Source organism: Lepus europaeus, chromosome 19 (genome assembly GCF_033115175.1).
Source record: "Lepus europaeus isolate LE1 chromosome 19, mLepTim1.pri, whole genome shotgun sequence".
Lineage (NCBI taxonomy): Eukaryota > Metazoa > Chordata > Mammalia > Lagomorpha > Leporidae > Lepus > Lepus europaeus.
The window spans coordinates 41,342,564-41,357,882 of NC_084845.1; the positions used below are offsets into that span (position 1 = coordinate 41,342,564).

Sequence of the window (15,319 nt, forward strand, 5' to 3'; positions counted from 1 at the left end):
ACTAAAAGATGAGTTAAAGGGCAAAGGCAGGGCTCCCAGACGGATTCCTACTCCTGCTCATGACAAAGGGCCCTGCGTGTCTCACTCCTGTGCTGAATCCCTCTGTGTTCTCCTTGAACTTTCCACAGTATTTTTCTCTGTTATTCCAAAACACAGTTGGAATGATTTAACAAAATGAATGCTGTGTCAAGATAGTTTTCTAAGTTCACATGAAGTCTGCGGTTGAAGATCGTTTTCCTACGAACTTCAGACACAGACTCTAGCAAGTTGATAGGTGCTTCTTAAATCATGCCTTTACACCAACCGCTCTGTGCCCATTGAATATTTGTTCCTCGCCAGAAAGAAGCTACATTTCTGCTGCTTAAGATCTTTAGATCTAGTGATGGTTATTGCCAGTGTCACTGAACATTTATAAACAGAATGGCATCTACCAACCAGTGGGCTTTGAATCCTTCTGGAAAATTCTAGCATCCAGAAGTTAGTGTTTCCCTCTGACAGCCATGTTCCTTTCATATATGATACTCAAAGCGAGAAGGGGTTGAGGAAAATGCTGAACTATTTTATTTTCAACCTGGACTTACCACTAGGAATCAAGTTACCTGGAATGGATCTATGTGGATAGTTTGGTAGCTCTGAGGCTCCCCAGTCATTTGATTGCTGTCTATCTGTATCCATAAAATGATGCTGTTCACTGTGATACCAGGTCCTCTTCTATGTGTCTACCAAGTGAGACTCAACAAAGAGGAAACAAGCTATTGCTTCTTCCACCATCAGAGCGCATCTCTGAAACTGAGTCCATTACTGAAACCATTGTCAAGAGCTTAGTATCATTTACCCCAGTTTTGCTAACCTGCCTTAGTTTGCCAGCCACTGGCAGTGAGATCCTGGGCCAGTTATTCAACACTCTGATCCTTGGTCCCTTTACTTGTAAAGTGAATCTGTTAATGATACCAACCTAGCTTGTTGGGTTGTTGAAAGAATTAAATGCAGTGTTGGCCGGTGCTGTGGCTCAATAGGCTAATCCTCCGCCTTGTGGCGCCGGCACACCAGGTTCTAGTCCCGGTCGGAGTGCCAGATTCTGTCCTGGTTGCCCCTCTTCCAGGCCAGCTCTTGGCTGTGGCCTGGGAGGGCAGTGGAGGATGGCCCAAGTGCTTGGGCCCTGCACCCCATGGGAGACCAGGATAAGCACCTGGCTCTTTGCTTCGGATCAGCGCGGTGCGCCGGCCGCAGCGGCCATTGGAGGGTGAACCAACGGCAAAGGAAGACCTTTCTCTCTGTCTCTCTCTCTCACTGTCCACTCTGCCTGTCAGAAAAAAAAAAAAAAAGAATTAAATGCAGTGTTGTAACCCTGCCTCACAGAAAGTACTTCATATTTTATTAGTCATTACATAGTTTCGTAGGCAAGAGAAAGAACTGCTTGCAGACCGCCTGGGCTTCAACCTTGTCCCTACTGTCTGCCAGCTGTGTGATCTAAGGTAAGTGCTTAATATCTTTGTGCTTTGATTTTCTTATCTATAAATGGGGATAATAATAAAACAATTCACTGAATTGTTATGAAGATTTAAATGAGAAATATATTAAAAGGATAGAGGTTGGCCCATGGTAAATGTCAAGGAAGTCATAGTTACTGTTGTTATTTTTATTGTTATTAACATCTTCAATTATAAATCTACTGTGATTTTTTTATAGCTATACTATCAATACATTAATGATAGGATCTTAAAGTGCGGGATAAAATGTCCTAAATTCCTGTTTGAGAACCGTATCACAGAATCATGTGTGTATGTATGTATATATGTGTGTGTGTATGTGTGTGTCTGTCTGTCTGTCTGCCTGCCTGCATCTGTCCATCTCCTCTGGGTAAATATGTGCCAAGTAGCAGTTAGTGCTGATGCCCAAGATTCTGTAGAACCCATATAGGGTTTTGGCAGGAACTGCGTTTGTCTTAGGTATTTTCTAAGGACAGGTGCAGCAGCTCTATCCATGTGATTTCACTGAATTATCTTTCCCTACCAGATTATTAGCTTCATTTAGAATTTTAGTGGTCACACTCTGACTAGCATGAGCTGCTTCATTTTAGTGAGACATACTTTGACCTCAGAAATCTTATGAAAAATAAGGTTGGGAAGCATGGATGGCTTTTGTGGTGATATTTATTAATCACATCTACATTTTAGTTTTCATTGCCTCAAAGTAAAAAGAATAACAGCACTGAGTAGACCAGAGTTTAAATGATAGTGTTAAGGTTATGGTAGGTAATGAACAGGGCATTCTAATACAGCAGAATAACTATTTTATATGTCAGAATCAATGCCAAAAGCTTAATTAAATAGAACCATTATTTTGTGTAACTCCCTTGATTAACTTTCACCCCATATGCATAGTTTTCCCTACCTACATTGTAAGCTATGAGTGGCCAGGCATGTCCACTATATAGCGGAGACCTAGCTATCATTGATTGAGTTATCAAGTGGGAATTTGTCATTGGTACACTCCAGTATAAAATGGGCTGGGCTTAGAGTTGGAACACCTGAGTTCTAGTCTTTGCTCAACTCTTTCACAGTTTTGATACTGAATGATTTATCAAGGGGCTTCAAAAAGTTCCTAGAGAAATGCTTATTATCTTTTTTAAAAAAGATTTATTTTATTCATTTGAAAGACAGAGGTACAGCAAGGGGTAGAGACACACACAGAGAGAGCGAGCGAGAGGTCTTCCATCTGCTGGTTCACTCCCCAAATGGCCACAATGGCCAGAGCTGAGCCAATCCAAACCCAGGAGCCAGGAAACTCTTCCCATGTGGGTGCAGAGGCCCAGGGGCTTGGGCCATCTTCCACTGCTTTCCCAGGCGCATTAGCAGGGAGCTGGATCAGAAGCGGAATGTGGCACTGCAGACCAGGGATGTTTTAACCCTCCAAGCCACAGCACTGGCTCCAAGAAATGCTTATTATACTTTTTTTTTTTTTTAAGATTTATTTGAAAATCAGAGTTACACAGAGAAAAGGAGAGACAGAGACAGAGAGAGAGTCTTCCATCTGTTGGCTCACTCTCCAAATGGCTGCAATGACTGGAGTTGTGCCACTCTGAAGCCAGGAGCCAGGAGCTGCATCTGGGTCTCCCACGTGGGTGCAGGGGCTCAAGGACTTAGGCCATCTTCTGCTTTCCCAGGCCATAGCAGAGAGCTGGGTCAGAAGTGGAGCAACCAGGTCTTGAACTGGCACCCATATGGATGCTGGCACTGCAGGCAGCAGCTTTACCCGCTAAGCCACAATGCCGGACCTACTTATTATCTTTTAATTCAGTTTTTCTGTGAATTTTTTGAGACCTCTTCCTAGTTTTAGCTGAGCCTCAAAATGTGGTTAACAATATTTGTTCTGCCTAATTCATGTAGCATTTATGAGGATCGAATGAAATAATGTTCATGAAAACACTTTATGTAGTCTGAGTCACTTTACACATGTGCTAGCTCCAGCCATGATGCCCGGGGCTTGGTTTGGCTCCATTGCGTACTAATGGTATAAAATTTGTCAAATTACTTAACCTTTCTGAGTTTCATTTTTTTTTCCATCTGCAAAATGGAAATGAAGATACCTCTAACGCATAGATTTATTGTTAGTATTCAAGGGTATGATACGCGTGAGCAATACCTGGTGTGTGGAAAGTGCTCAGTAATGTCAGCTGCTGTACCATCATCATCATCTAACTCAGAAAGCATCCAAGTGAAGAGATGGCAGCTGATCTGCTACATATGCACTGTAACACCGAACAGGGAGAGAGGGGACTATAAAATATGCTGATGGATTTTATTAGCTTTACTGTGGCTCTAAGTCCTCTAGATTTATCCTACATCTTGGCAAAAAAAAAAAAAAATTCTAGGGAGAAAGAATGGTGGCTGACACTTAGTGACTGGTTGCCACATATCAAGAACTATTTTAAGAGCGTTGTGTGTCAAAAATGCATCTTGTCAACCCTCCCAAGTAGCTGCTCCACATCTTCTCATTTTGCAAATGAGGAAACCGAGGTTCAGAGACGGTAAGTAACTTGCCCGTGACCAACGTGATCACCAAGGCAGCTGTCTTTCCAACCCTTTGCTCTTCTTCCCCCTGCCAAAGTCACTGAGGACACGGGAGACCCCCTGACCCACCAACCGTAGTGTTTTTTGTCACTGCAGCCGAGAGCTAAGAAACCCACTCATCGGCTTTGCTTAAATTTGAGTTCTGTCCGGATCCCAGTTCAGACATGATGACATTTGAAGTGCAGAATGGTGTACGTAGGTAGAATTTTCCAAACTTGTGTGTGTGTGTGTGTGTGTAGTGCTCCATATGTATATATGGAACTCTGCCTGCTAAGTGTCCCACAGGCACTTCCAACTCCACATGGCTGGAACTCAACTCTTTGCTTGTGGCTTTTAGGAATCATTTGCCCTCTCTTGGGCCTCCATTTCCTCATCTTGGAAATGAAGGCAGCTCATACCTGGTGATTGCTCGGTCGCACGAGATAACGTCAATGAGATGCTTGTTGGCTTGGTAGATAGTGAACACTAAGTAAATGTAGCTGTTGTTCTTATTGCCACTGAGAGGGGACCAGTTCTGTAGGCCTGGGGGCAGCAGTAAGGTCTCAGGTGGCCCTTCTGGCTTCACTCTCTCAAGCAGTTAAAATTTCCACTGGGACTTTGGTTTGGATGTTACTGAAAGAGGGGATGGGTGGAAGGGAGGGGGTTGCAGATATATACAAAGGAGTGAATTATAACAAAGAGTCTTTTCTGCTTCAGTTCTTGTGTAGAAAACATATGTTCAGTGATGCGGGCAGCAGTTGGGTTAAAGACACACTGTAGGGCTGCAGACAAAAGGCCTGGGCTCTCCCTGCATTCACAATGTTTCCAAACATATTCACTTGTCTCACTTGTTAGGGACTGAGCTGTCAGCTGGATCCTCTTGCAAGTGTGATTTCTTTTTCCCCCGTTCCCTTTCAAAGGCCTTTTCCACCCCGCCCCTTCCCCTCTCCCTCCAATGTTTTACACTTCATATAATCCAGTGTGCACGACAGACCACTTCAGCCTTTGTGCTACTGATGTTTGGGAGAAGGAGGGAGCTGATCTCATGGAGATCCTGGGTAACTTTTCCCTTGCCCAGGCATCAGAAAGTGCTAAGCCATTTTTTAGACCAAACATCATCAGCTCGATTACTTAGTGCTGGGTGTAGCTAACCATTCTTCGCCTTCAATTAACAGACAGACTAGTGCATCGAGATTGCTAAGAGCGGCAAGTGGGCCTATGTGTGTTGTGATGGGGTTAGGAGTGTCCTTGCCTTTATTTGCAGAGTGAATAATTTTTGATGAAGAGGCCTTTGCCTTTCATCCTACTGAACTGATTGGAGAGAAGACGGCTGTCGTTCTGCTGTTCGTTGTGTGAAATATATAGATACGTCCATACTTAATTCCAGGTCCAGGTAGTAGTGCTAAGTGCCATGGTTCCCTTTTAGAACTTCATTTTCTTCGCTGAAGGTTTTTTTTTTTTTTGCAGCTTTGGTGGGTTTATTTCCTTGGATAAGACTTTTAGGAAGATACTTACATGTTTATTACTTTTTTATTATGTGTATATGTACATGAATGCTTATATAAAAGTATAGGCAAAATGCTTTATGTGTAATTGATTAGAGCTACTATTGCAGTAACAGGGAGCTGCAGATTTAAAGAATACACATGTTGGATGGACATTTCGCAACTCAGTTAAGATGTAGGTTAGGATGCCTGCATACTACATCGTGGTACCTAGATTCCATTTTGGGGGGCCGCTCCTGATTCCGGTGTCCTGGGAGGCAATGGTGATGACTGAAGCGATTGGATATCTACCATCCACATGGGAGACCTGGAATAGATTCCCAGCTCCTGCTCTTGGCCCTGCCTGGGGACCGTTGCTGGCATTTGGGGGAGTGAAACAGCAGATGGGAGCTATCTGTCTCTCTGTCTCTGCCTCTCAAATCAATACAAAGAAAATTAAAGCAAACAAACAAGAATTAGCGTGTTAGTGCTTTTGTCACTGATACATATTTTTGTTGGGCATGTCCTCATGAAGTGGGTGGGTGAAAATCTGAAATGGGAATAACATTATCAAAACACTTTAGAGAGAGTACCATAATAAAATAAAACTTGTTTTCTGACTAATGGGCAGAGAGGTCTTTTTTTGTTTTTTGTCTTTGTAGAGAGCTTGGGTTTTTCAGTAGTGCCATATGAGGTTACTTTAAGAAGCTTATGGAGGGACCAGCATTGTGGTCCAGCATGTTAAGCTGCCACCTGCAATGCTGGCATCCTATATTGGAGTCCCAGCTGTTCCACTTCCCATTCAGCTCCCTGCTGATGCACCTGTGAAAGCACTGGAAGATGGCCCAAGTGCTTGGGTCCCTGCTACCCATGTAAGAAATCCAGATGGGGCACAAGGCTTTGGCCTGGCCTAGCACCAGTTGTTGGGGCTACTTGGAGAGTGAACCAGCAGATAAAAGACCTCTGTCTCCCCTCACCCCCCATAACTCTGCTTTTCCAATAAATAAATAAATCTTTGAAAAAAATGTTTCATGAAAAAATGGAACTAAAATATAAATTTATTTTAGTGCAAAGTTTTTGAAATCCTTTCTGTAGTTTTCTCATAATACGTATTTTCCGTGAACTTTTTGAAGCTCCCTCGTATTAGTGAGTCAATTTCAGTGCTCCTGTTGCTGTTTTTTTCTAAGAATCTCCCTCCTGGTCTCTGTTTCGTGATACTGTTTATTGGTTGAGTTGCTCATCCTGGAAAGCACCAGCAGTTTTTAAGTAAGGAGAGGAAGCGGAGAGGCAGAGAATTTCCCATTGGCTGGGAGCTCTGAATGGGTCGTTAGCTCATTTCATCAGCAGAGGCAATCACAGCCCTGCTAATGAATAGGCAGCCAAGTGGAATCTCCCATATCTGGTGGCTTCTGGTGTGAGGATAATTGCAATAACTAAAAATCTACAGACAGAAGACACTGACTGTGTAGGGGCCAGCATTGTGGCGGAGTGGGTAAAGACACCGCCATCCCATATGGGTGCCGGTGTGCATCCCAGATGCTCCACATCGATCCAGCTCCCTGATAATAGCCTGGGAAAAGCAGTGGAGGATGGTCCAAGTGTTTGGGCCCCTGCCATCCATGCGGGAGACCAGGAAGAAGCTCCTGGCCCCTGGCTTCAGGCTGGCCCGGCCCAACACAGCCCAGCCCGGCCCCAGCCCTTGAAGCCATTTGGAGAGTGAACCAGTGGGTAAAAGATTCTCTCTCTCTCCCTCTCTCTCTCTCTCTCTCTCTCTCCGTCTCTCCCCCTCTCCCTCTCCCTCTCTTCCCCCATCTCTCTCACTTACTTTCTCTTCCTCTCTCTCTCTGTAACTCTTTCAAATAAACAAATCATTTAAAAAGAGAAAAAGGAAACAGTGTGTAGGTATTTTCTGATAGGAACTGCCAACAAAATCACCCCCACCAAGACATGTCAGACCTGACAGAGGAAATACTGAGGTATTGCAATTTTTAGTGCTATCATTTAGAAGTCCCTGAAAGGAAAATAATGTAGGAGAGAGAAAGAGAGAGAGAGAGAAACTATATATAACTTCCCCTGTGGCTGAAGGCAACAGTGCAGACCCTTTAGCAGTGGATCAAGCTAATAGACCCTGCACTGGGACTGCATTGCGCCTAAGGTGGCACCTTCCCCTCTTGCTGGCAGCGGAGTGTCACCTGGTCAACGATGAAGGAAATAAATGGGTATTCTTTCCCAGAGTGGAATGGATCCATTTTGCAGAGTGGTGGCAAAGAGGTGAGGGCAATAAGGATGTTTGTGAGGCTCCCTGACCCCAGCGTAGAGATCTCGTGTTTTCTTGGCTTTAAAGGAGACGAGTGCTTGTGAATCTAGAGTGAGCCCTGGGCTGCGCTGGTGAGAGGACTTTTGCTGGATCTTTCCCCTGTCTATGAATCACCTTTATGCATGCCGAAGAGTTGACTCTACTGAAGCCAACGAATCTATTAGGCTACTTGGAAAGCAAGGGGGAGAAAGAACAATGATTTTGTAAACTCCATAAAGGTCAGAAAAAGCTTTCAGTAAGTATGCAGAGACTAGAAATCAAATCCCATTTCCTATCATAAGAAGCCCGTTGTTTTAGCCGCAGTAGTTAATGTACTGTATGTGAAAGATTTAAGACTAGTTGGAAAGCTTTGCTTCTGTTTTATTAGGCTGCTATTGAAAAGCCAACAGCATAACTTCGACTAGGTGCTTTGAGATTTCTTAATGGGCTGTCAGGGGCAAGACACCAGGGCTGTGCTACACTAGCTCTTTCCTGTACATTAAAACACCAGGGGCCAGGCGATCACATACAGAAGTATGAATTACTTGATGCTTTCTCTGTTCCATATGGCCAGCCATGTCTTTGGCAATTAATCATGTACAAAATCAGTCGAGTGCTCTCTGAAGCACTGAAGTCAACACTGAGTTGTACCTGTGCCAGTGGGGGCAGTGGGGTTGCAAGCATAAAATAGCAGGATGAGGGGCTGCCGGCGCCAAGGCCCAAGCAGCTGGCTTCTATAAACAACACTTTTTTCCCCTCTTCACCTTCTCCCTCCCTCCTTTTCCTAATTTTTTTCCTTTCTTTCTTTGCTTTCCTTGACAAACACACGAGCTGTTTTTCACCATCATCTGTGACACCAGAGTTGGCCAGCGGAGCTCGGAGGTCTGGCTCTCCTAGGCTGCCCCCGAGTCCCAGGTGAAATGTGCAGAGGCGAGCCATCCTTTCCTCCAGCAGGCTGAGCATTCCAGTGGTCACCCACGTGACTGTCCCCGAGACCGCATGCAGTGCCAGACAGGCTGCCGTGGCTCCCTGGATTCCAGGGAAACAGATGAGGTCCAGTGATTGCTTCACTGGGAAGAGGAGAAAACTGGGAGACACTATGCAAGTGCTTCGGGGGAAAATTAATCATTCAATTGTGGCCATGCTATTTTGAGGATTTTGGTTTTGTTAAAACATCAGCATGCCTATCTTCTGTATTGGTTCTTACATCTATGAGGATTGCTGCTGCTGTTGGTAATAATGATTTCTACTGTCGATCAGGCATTTTGCATAGGCAGGCTCATCTCATCTCATCTTCACAAGAGCTTTGTGAGTTAGGTGCCTCTACTTATGCCCCTTTAGAGGTAGGGAGACTCATCAAAGCAGCATTTTTCCTGCATTTTCTTCCTCGCAGACAAATATTCTTGATTACCCTGAGCTAGCTCCCCTAGTGGATAGTACATGATGGAAATGAATGCCGAAGTCTGTCTTCCTGGTACAGATTGGAGGATGCCTTTGGTGAAGTCTGCAGAGATGTTCCTTCAGATAAAGTAGGCCTTTGAGATGAACTGAACCCAGTGTGTCTTCCGGAGGGAATGAAAGCCTGCTTTGTTGGCAGCCTCTAGGAGACTTCTGCCTTTGTGCCTCCCTCTCCAGACAGTGGAGTTTATCTCCTGCTCTCCTCGGCGAGTCCCCTGTGAGGAGTGGGGGAGGGCTGGGCCAAGCGGAGGACAGCAGCCTTAAGTAGTCCAGTAGACAGGGCACCCAGTGGTGACTTTGGTGTTATCTCTTAGCCCAGGTCATCCAGGATGTGTTTTCTCAAATTCAGGAAACAGAGGAAAGAAAGTTTTCACATTGTGTAAACATCAGCACCCCCAAAAACCGCCTGCTCCCAGAGAGGGAGATAAGGTAGGCAAAGGGGTTGGGAGGAATGTTTATTTGTTCTGCTGGGCTGTGGATCCCAGCATGCTGGAAATCGGTGGTGGTGTCCAGTCCAGTTTAGAAAACGTGAAGACATCACTCAGCATTGAGCTGCGGAGGCCTCACAAAAGAGGCGTCTTAAACTGACAATCAGTAAATGAAGGAAGACCTGAGCTCGACCTCTCTTTGATGGGACTAAGGCTATCTCAGTGGGTTCTGGGCCTTTCTTCTTTAAAAAAAAAAAAAAGGAGAAAGAAAGGAAAAAAAAAAACTGTTGCAGGACTTTTGAAGAGGGGAGGCTGGCCGGGGTTTTGACAGTGCCGTGGCACTGTGGATGCGAGGAAATAGCTTTCCCAGCTGATAACATCTTCAAGCAAGTTTCTTCACAAGTTGAACCTTTAGCCCTCATTATCAGTCACAGCATATCTTAGTAATTTGTGTGTGCAGAGGGGAAATACAACCCTGACGTGGGACAGCTCTGTACGTAAAACGTGTTCTGAGGACCGTTTTCCCCATCATTGCAGTATTGAGGATGGGGACATGGGAAAGGTATGCAATTCTGGGATATGGTGTTTATAGGCATTCAGGGACTTGCAAGAAGAGTAGCAGAATATATATATTAATGACCTGAACAGAGGGATTGCCAGCCACACATATTTGTAGAGTGCCATCCTATCTGATGTGTTCCCCTAGACATAGGTGGCTGATTGGTAAGAGGGATAGATTAAACCCAGGTTTTGGAGTTATGGACATATAAGAAACTGTTAATCCATATACAGTGGAACTAAAAGAATTAATGACTTGTATAAAATTGTTATCGAGGTCTCTGTCTCTCCCTCTCAGTAACTCTGACTTTCAAATAAATAAATACATCTTTAAAAATTATTAGTAAAGAGTAATTGCTGTAATTTCTCCTTTTCTCAGAGTGGATTCCACTCTGAAAACTTTACATGCAGCAGATTCTGCATATCGCACGTGTATCAGTATGTACTTTCTCTGTGATGCCCTAGAACTAGGAGACATTCAAAGTTATTGAATGTAACAATGTATTCAATAAGAAGTGGGTGAACTGCCGAGTTTTACTTGAATAAATTCAGAATTGGGAGACTTTTCCAAGACAAATGTGAAACTCAAGACTCCTCAGAGTTTTGATCCTTTTCTTCTCAATCTCTCTCTCTGGTTGTGGGATTTTTTTTTTCCCCCCTTTGGTTTTGTGCATAAAATTTTGAGCCGGGAGAAACTGAAGACATTGGGGGAATTCTCTGGGGTCCTTAGGAGGCTATGTATCACCAGAGTCCATAGTGAAATGGAGAAAGCGAGGCTCCTTCCTTGGGCATATTAGGAGGGTGTGCATAGATTAAGTGTGATCACAGTATAGTGAAACTGTATATTTTTAGACACCTCCATCCCTTTTAACTGTCACCTAGTGGGGGGCATATATTTCTTGTTCCTTGATTCTATTGCTTAAAAATACTTCTTACTACTTTCATAGAATTGTCTTCAGGAATAGTTTGAATCAAGTGAAAGATTATTTCAGATACTGTTTTAGACCTAAAATAGCACTCTCTGGCTCGATCGTTCACCTTGCTCACGAGACATGTTCTGGCATATAGTTTGGCTTCATTTATTCAAAGGCATAGATCAGGAGTCTACTTCCGTGGTGCACTGCCAAATTAGGCACCTTGGAGGATATTAAGCAATGGCCATGGGCCCTGTCTGTTCCAATGGGGCTCGCATCTGGAGGAAGATGAAAAAGCAAGTGCAACGGAGTGTGACATGGTTTGTGAGATGCTCAGAGCCCCAGGGTGCTTAAGAAGGGTGATCAACCCTACTTATTTTCTTAATTTGATGGAAGGATGTGGCTCATGAAAGACTTCAAAAAGGAGTGTCATTTGAGTTATTTCTCGAAAGGTGGATAATTACTGGCTCCTGGCTTCAGATCAGCTCAGCTCTGGCTGTTGTGGCCATTTGTGGAGTGAACCAGTGGATGGAAGACCTCTCTTTCTATAACTCTACCCCTCAAATAAATAAGTAAAATCTTAAAAATTCCTGGCTGTAGCTCCTGAGTTCAGGTTCCTGCTAATAAAGACCTTGGAAGGCAAACGTTTTGGCTTGAGCCATTGGGTTCCTGCCATCCACCTGGGAGATTTTAAAGTCTCCCAGCTTCAACCCATGTGCAGCCCTGGCTGTTGGGGGCATTTGGGGAATGAACCAGAGGATAGGAGCCATCTCTCTCTCTCTCTCTTTTTCTCTTAGTCTTTGCTTCTCAAATAAATGCTTTTTAATTTTATGAAATTTCAAACAATAAAATGGTTTTTTTTTTTTGTTTTTTTTTTTGGTATCCAATTCTGAGTTTTCACTTATTGATAAATTAATGTAGCTACAACCACAGTCAGGATAAGACTAGTCTGTGGTCACCAACCATTCCCTCGTGCTCTCCCTCATCTAACCTGTTCCCCAGTTACTACTGATATGTTCTCTATCCCTATCGTTTTGCCTTTTCCAGAATGTCAAATAAGTGAAATAATAGAACATTTAACAACTATAAACATCGTTGTACATGTTTTTGTGTGAGTATGTTTCATTTCTTTAGATAAATCCCTTAGAAATGGGTAGCAAGATCATGTTAAAAATATATGTTTAACTTTATGAGAAGCTATCGAACTGTTTATTAGAATGAGGAGTATCTTGCATTCCTAACAGTAATTTATAAACTGTTAAAACTCTTGAATGCTGTTTCACATGCTCTTGGGTTGGGTTTGGGGTTAGCAAATTGTATGTCATGGTGCCCTGGGGTTCTGAAGAGATGCCACATATCAACAGGAGCGCCTCCAGATCCTCCATGCAAACTTCAAAAAGAACCGCTCATGTTTTGTTTGCTGAAGGTGTTGGAGTTCCATGGAAGAACACATTTGGAGAGAAAATAGATTTATCTGCAAAGCGTTTAAAAAACGCTCTAGGGCATTGATTCCAGACTGTGTGATGTGGGCCATGGGTATTACACGTGGTAGTGCTAGGTAGTGCTTGCTGGGGAGAGAGAGCAGACACAAGATATCAGTCTTCCATCACCGGCTTCATTCCCCAGATGACCACAACAGCTAGATCTGAATCAAGAGCCAGGAGCTCAATCTGAATCCCACATGGGTTGCAGGGACCAAAGTACTTGAGTCATCATCTTGGGCTCCTAGTGTGAGCATTAGGACGTTGGATGGGAAGCCAAGGTGGCATTCAATCCCAGGCACACTGGGTCTCCCACACGGAGCCCCAACCACTTGGCCCGTCTTCTGCTGCTTTTCCTTGGCCATTAGCAGGGAGCTGGATTGGAAGTGGAGCAACTGGGTCTCAAACAAGCATCCATCCATATGGGATGCTGACATCGAAGGTGGCTGCTTTACCTGCTACACCACAATGCAAGCTTTCTTACATGCATTTTTTTTTTTTTTTGACAGGCAGAGTGGACAGTGAGAGAGAGAGAGAAAGGTCTTCCTTTGCCGTTGGTTCACCCTCCAATGGCCGCCGCGGCCGGTGCACCGCGCTGATCCGAAGCCAGGAGGCAGGTGCTTCTCCTGGTCTCCCATGGGGTGCAGGGCCCAAGGACTTGGGCCATCCTCCACTGCACTCCCGGGCCACAGCAGAGAGCTGGCCTGGAAGAGGGCAACCAGGACAGAATCCGGCGCCCCAACCAGGACTAGAACCCCGTGTGCCAGCGCCGCAGGCGGAGAATTAGCCTATTAAGCCGCGGCACCGGCCCCTACATGCATTTTTAAACAAGAAATATTTTAATAGTTTCAAAGGGGAAAATACTTTTATTTTCATCATGTTCTTGCCTTTTATTTTACAAGTTTTTGCATTTTCATAGAATAATATGTATCCCCAGGTATTGTGATAAATCACATGACTTTATCAGCATCCTTCCGACTTTAAGTCCATGAAGGGTGGTGTCACAGATGAAAAGCAATACTGTTGTTAGGATATCCATTGATGCCCAGCCCTCTCGGAAATTAATATCTGTTTTAAATGAAAGATATTAAATCGGTAGCTGCCTGAGTTCCATTTAGCCCATTGGTGTTTCCTGTTTTGCCCAAATGCTATTTTAATTTTTGTTTTAAATAGGTTTTCAACATCTATAAAATTAGGAGTTTTCACATTTAAAGAAACAAAATAAAATTCTTGTCTATTTTGAAAATTCATGAGTATGGCTCTGAGACAGCTTTTCTGAATGGCAGACTTGGCCAGAGCTGAATAGTGGCTGAATAGCATGAGCTCTCTTTGAGTATCTTCTGCTTAATTCGTTCCTGGCATCTGTCTGACCTGAGTTGGTATTTGAATTTGCAGCTACTCAGTCTTGGGTTTCATGTACTGGAATGGAACAGAGAAGCTGGGGCATTCCTCCCTGTGCTGGAGGGCTGAAAATGTTGTTGCCAAGGAAGTTAACTGAGGTCCAACTGGGCCTATCCCCCAGTGTAGTGGGGCTAATATTGGATCTAGGAGGCAAAAATCGTGATCCTGTACCTGGCTAGTGTGAGTGAAGTTACGTAGGTTCCTTCAAACTGGAGATTCTATTTCCTCCCTTATCTGTTTGTATCAGGAAGATTTGTTTATTATCACTATTATTATTATAAGCAACAAAAACAGATTCTGGTGAATTTACATAAAATGGGATTATATCGAAAGTGTATTGGATAACTCAGTATCAAAGGAATCAATGTTCTAGACCCAGAAGCTTCAGGAAAATCAGGGATATTCTGAGGGGTGATAGGAACTAGAGAAATCCAGTTCTTTCCTCCTATCTTTGTCATTCTGCTCAAGAGTCTTAAGCCCTGGAAAAGAGCATCAAGTTGGTCAGGCTCACATCCTTAGTAGGGGCAGGGCACTGTGGTTAACAGACCCTCCAAGACTATGTACAACACAAGAAAAGGCTTCCCCTAGAGGAGTTCTGGGTGTTGTTGCCAGACAAAGGATCACTGGGGATGGATGTAGGCAACAAAAACAAGCGTTCACTGTACGTCCCCTCCGTGTTGTCTCAGAGTTACTGAATATGCACTATGAAGTGCTGTAGTGGAGTAAAGAGGTAGCGTTGCAAGTGACAGGAGAGCCAAATTGAGAGTGTGCTCTTTCAAGTAAACAAATGTATTGGCATCCCTTATCTCAGGAGTATATAGAGCGACTAGAACACAGAATGTGACAACTTAATTCCTTTTAGCAGTTGCCTTAGCTATAAAAATCTCCAAAGAGGCCATGCTAACTTCAAATTAAAAACATCTATAACATCTAAAGATGTTCCTTGAGATATAATTTTGTTTCTGAGTTTTGTGCTTTTGTTTGTTTCTTTGCAAGATCTTGCTTTGCAACACTCAAGGAAAATAAGTGAATCCAGCCATTACTACCACCTTCCCCTCCCCCCCCCCCCAAAAAAAAAAAAAACCACTGGCATGGGTAGAAATTGAAAGTAATGATTCAAATAAGAGAGGCAGTGCAGAAAGCCTCAGCTGGATGGCAGGAAACAGAGCAAAAGTCAGACTGTTCGTTTTTGAAAAGGGAAAACAAGCAACTCACAGTGAAATGTACGTGAAAATCATTTCTAATAA

At 43.8% G+C, this 15,319-nt stretch overlaps 1 protein-coding gene across 3 annotated transcripts in view; it reads left to right on the forward strand.

Moving 5' to 3' along the window:
- The window catches only part of FTO (FTO alpha-ketoglutarate dependent dioxygenase), a 413,000-nt gene that overhangs the window by 226,671 nt on the left and 171,010 nt on the right, over window positions 1-15,319 (forward strand). The gene's annotated exons all lie outside the window — the stretch shown is intronic.